This window comes from Panthera tigris, chromosome B3 (assembly GCF_018350195.1).
Source record: "Panthera tigris isolate Pti1 chromosome B3, P.tigris_Pti1_mat1.1, whole genome shotgun sequence".
In the NCBI taxonomy this organism is placed as follows: Eukaryota; Metazoa; Chordata; class Mammalia; order Carnivora; family Felidae; genus Panthera; species Panthera tigris.
The window spans coordinates 11,599,218-11,604,304 of record NC_056665.1 but is presented as its reverse complement, the minus strand read 5'-3'; positions in this window follow the sequence as shown (position 1 = coordinate 11,604,304).

Genomic DNA, 5,087 nt, shown 5'->3' with positions numbered 1-5,087 from the left:
CCGGCTCCCTCCCATCTCCAGAGCAATCTATTTGCTGAGCCTCAGGCCTGTCCCCAGCTTGTGAGGCTTCTCCTTGCACAGCTGAGTCAATCTGGTGTTATCCACTTAGCCCCCTACCTCGTTCTGGAGCCTCCCCACCCCTGTGCCTGGGAAGGTCAGAGCTGGCATCAAAACTGTCTTCGGAGAGGTATCCCTCACCTTCTGTGAAGATTTCCTGTTAGGTTATCACACCTGGCGACCCACATCCCAATCATAGCATTGGCTTCTGCATTGTTAAGCACTCCCCATTTCAGGACACTTACATGAGGACTTGGGTCTGCACCCTGGAAAATAGCCACTGTCGTGACTTTTCCCAACACCAGGAAGGTCCTGCCCCAAAGAAAAACCACAACTTCTGCCCAAAGCCACTAGAAATTAATGCTCCAGGTTTTGGCTTCTAGCTCTCTGAGCCTCAGAGATATTGGGGTTCAGTGTCTGGGGCTCTGGTTTTGCAGGTCTCTTTACCCATAAATTAGGGCCAAGGTGGCACTCTAAGACATTAAGGGATAGTGGGTTGGCCCAGAAAGGCTCAGCTTATAGCAAGGGGCAGTGGAGATGCCCGGGGGCGGGGGGGTGTGCCTGGCACAGAAACCGCCTGGTCTCTGGCCCCTAATGCTTATCTGGGGGACTCAGAACGTGTCCCCGTGCGGAGTGAAGCCTGAGTGGAGTGGAGAAAAAGAGAGGGCCCCAGAGCCAGTCTTAGGTGGTCATTAGCCTTCCCACCCCTTCTCTTAACTCTGCAGATACAGGACAAAATCGGGGCTCACTGGGTCAGTTCATAGAGACAGGTCTTCCCTGGGGTAGAGGTAGCCGGGGCTTATGCCCCTCCTCAGAGGAGGTGAGGAGGGGGTCTTGGAGAACCCCTCCCCGGCTCTGCCTGCCCAGGAAGAGGGAGGAGTAAGGAGATGGGCTGGAGGTGAAGCTGGTGATCATGACATTGGAATTGGCTGAACTCTCTTTGTCATTTGCTTTCACTGTGTTCCTGACCTTGTGCCGAAGGATTGCACACAAATGTTCTCATCCCATTCTTACAGGTGCCTTTGAGTTAACAGATAGAGAAATGGGAGACTCCAGGAGACCCAGATCACACTGCTAGCTTGAGGCATGACCAGACTTTATTTATTTATTTATTTAAAAAAAAATTTTTTTTTAACATTTATTTATTTTTGAGACAGAGAGAGACACAGCATGAACGGGGGAGGGGCAGAGAGAGAGGGAGACACAGAATCAGAAGCAGGCTCCAGGCTCTGAGCCATCAGCCCAGAGCCCGACGCGGGGCTCGAACTCGCGGACCACAAGATCATGACCTGAGCTGAAGTCGGACGCTTAACCGACTGAGCCACCCAGGCACCCCGAGGCATGGCCAGACTTTAAACCTTGATTCCCTGATTCCCAAACTGGCCCTGTCCAGGGCTCTGGCCCATAGGTTCTCACTACTCTCTCCTTTAGCGGGTAGAGACAGAACTCTCCTGAGCCAGTTTTGAGAAGCTCATACCTGAGAGGTGGAGACTGACAAATAAAAACGTCTTCAGTGCAACAGGAGCCGCAGTCTCAATTCCCTGGGTTGTAGGAAGGACCCCAGGAGTCTTGGGGTGCCCATCCTGAGCACATGGTGTGCGTTGTGGCAGATGAAGGAACACGCCGGCTGCAAACATTCCAAGTTCCTTAGGAGCTGGCCACGTAAGTGGCCGGGAGCTCTGGGGAAGGCCAGCGCCATCTGCATGGGGACATTCCTTCCATTCTAGTTTACAACCTGCCTCATCAGGACGGGGTCCTGGGTCGTCCCCACCACGACCACAGGCATCCTTGTTTCCTGTCCTCTCAGGCTTGGTTCGCCTTCAAAAGAGGGTGGAAAACAGATCCCAGCCCGGGGCTGCTGCTGTGTGGCCACCTGGAAGGTGACAACATATTTAAAAAAAAAATTTTTTTTAATGTTTATTTTTGAGAGAGGGTTTTGAGAGAGGGAGAGAAACAGAGCACAAGCAGAGGAGGGGCAGAGTGAGAGGGGGACACAGAATCCAAAGCAGGCTCTAGGCTCCTCGCTGTCAGCACAGAGCCCGACTCGGGGCTCAAACTCACGGACCGAGAGATTTTGTTGTGTTCTTGTCATTTAACAATCCCTGTCTTTGTCGTCCCTGCCCCACCTCGCTTACCTTGCAAACCGTGGTACCAGGTCACCTCAGACAACATCAGTGGGGGCCCACAGGCAACTGCGTTCCAGGGGAGGCAAGAGCCCCAGGCAGCAAGCGTGTTCATGGGCACACCAAGGGTAGAGCCTGGAGGCTGGGTGACTGCCCCCAGCACCCCCTGGCCCCATGAAGAGCGAAATCATTTCCAGACCTTCCAACAGGCATAGAAGCAGTGCAGAGCTGGCCCCAAGGGCATTGAGGAGAGAGAGGGTCAAAGGGAATGTGGGCAGACATCTGGCAGTTGACAGCAAGGACCAGATGGTGACACCGCAGAGGTCCTCAGGATTTGGGGGCCATCACAGGGAGATGAGGGCATTCTGAACTAAGTCAGATTTTCTCCCAGCCTTATGGAGCGATGGCTCCAAACAGAACTAAACCCGAGTTCCGAGTTACGGAAAGACAAGCAGGTCTCCTTATTTGCACACCGAGTGGGGGACTACAGTTCATGTCTGCCACCCATGTTGCCAGACTTAAAGGCCCTTTCTTCAGGGGGCAGGACTCTGGCCTTTTTTACAGACTGGGTGTTGGAGAAGGAAGCAGGGGCTGGTTCTGAATTAGGGGATGGGGATACAGGCCTGTATAGGAAGAGGGTGAGTGCGGATGGGGAGGGGGTGCTTGGTGGGCGGATGCAATTTTGTGTCTTTGTCCCAGGGGAGGTGGGGAGGGGGCAGAGGCCAGTGTCTCAGCATAACGTAAATTATCCAGACATGGCCACCACAAGGAGCTTTCTTTTGGAGGCAGGAGAAAGCTGGGAGCCTGTGCGTCAGGCCGCCTTCCTGGGCCTCCAGCTCTGCTCAGCATCTCCTACTTCTTGTGCGGCTTCTTTGCATTTACCGGCCCTGTGGTGGCATTTCCTGGATCAGCTGCTGACAAATAGCTTCTCAACGAATGCTCTGATGGGTGTGTTCTGTGATAGGGAAACCTGAAATAAATTGTGCTAAGCCTTACATTGGGTGTCAAAATGAGGAACGAGAAGGAACCAGAAAAAAAAAACAAAACTCCACGATTTTCCAGTAAAAGAAATCTACATTTCATTTTCTCAGAATCCATTCTTTTAGAATGGATACCGGGGAGCTAAAACTGTCTTCTTTTAATTTCCTTATATCTTTCACTTGGATCTTGAAAACACCAGAAGACACATCACAAACAGATGCAGCGGCTTCTTCTGTGACCTCCTTCCTATCAAGCACCGAGCAAGGCACGGTCACCTTGCACATGATGCTTGGTCTGCTACCCGAGTGAGGGCTGCTCCAGACAGAGGGCTCAGTAACACTCTCTCTTGGAAATGATGCAGGTGGGGACTCCCTTGAACTCCACCTTCTGTGATCATGTAGGATGATACGGTTCCCTTAATGCACACAATTATGAAAATGGCTCTTGTTAACGACGAGCCTGGCTGCTTCCCACAACAATTCTGCTTCCTTGCAAAAAGCCAAGAGATGTGTCCATGGCTGGTTTGTCAGGACTCTTACAGGTAGAAGGTGAAAAATGGGTCTACAACTACAGATTTCCAGCAGATTTCCAGATTTCCTTCTTTCAGAGAAGGAAGCCATGAGCCCCCCACTCGCCTTTCAAATGGAGGGGTTCTCTTTGCCGATTTCATCTGGAGGGGAAAAGGTCTCTGTTGCTGAAATAGGTTTGAAAACCATGCGACTAGGAAGCCCCGAATGGACAACAGCCTTCACTCCATAGGGAAAGATTGAGTGTGGGGTTTTGGTTAACTTCAGCCTCAATCAGAAGTGTCTTTAAAAAATTTTTTTTAAATGTTTTATTTATTTTTGAGGGAGAGAGAGAGGGAGAGAGAGAGACAGAGTGCAAGTGGGGGAGGGGCAGGGAGAGAGGGAGACACAGAATCTGAAACAGGCTCCAGGCTCTGAGCTGTCAGCACAGAGCCCAATGCGGGACTCGAATTTGTGGACTGCAAGATCATGACCTGAGCTGAAGCTGGACGCTTAGCCCACTGAGCCACCTGGGCACCCTGTTTTTTTTAAACGTTTATTTTTGAGAGAACCTGCACCTGTGCCTGCACAGGCAGGAGAGGGCCAGAGAGACAGGGGGAGGGACAGGGAGAGAGAGAGGGAGAGGGGTAGAGAGAGAGGGGGACAGAGAGTCCCAGATGGGCTCTGTGCTGACAGCAGAGAGCCCAGTTTGGGGCTTGAACTCTCAAACCCTTGAACCCTGAGACTGTGATATGAGCCAAAGTTGGATGCTTAACCGACTGAGTCACCCAGATGCCCCTTGATCAGAAGTGTTTTTTTTTTAAAGGTAATTTTTTTAAATGTATATTTATTTTTGAGAGAGAGACACACACACAGCATGAGCAGGGGAGTGCAGAGAGGGAGGGAGACACAGAATCCGAAACAGGCTCCAGGCTCCAGGTCTGACAGCACAGAACCGGAAGCGGGGCTTGAACTCATGAACCATGAGATCACAACCTGAGCTGAAGTCAGGTGCTTAACTGACTGAGCCACCCTGGCGCCCCAGAAATGTCTCGATCGGAGTCATATTACAGTGTTGAGGAAGCCAGTCCCGTCCAGGTGGGAATGATGCCATCAATGTTTTGTGTAGGCTTCTGCCCTGTACTGCTTTGACCAAGGACCATGACTAGGGAGCAGTTGATTTTCTTGTTAGCCCTGGTTTGAGTGAACTGGCACTTTAGGCATGCTGGGCTGTCCCATCACAAGATGCAGCAGCCCACATGGGTGCTCACAGAGGATGCCACCCCACCTTTTCCTATTTGATCCCAGCATAGGCTTGGGGCAGGAACACTGGTGTTCTTGGCCTACCGTTCACTAACTCCGTGACGTTGGCAGCTACACTTTCTTCATCTGAAAAGCAGGGAGGACAGAACTTACAAAG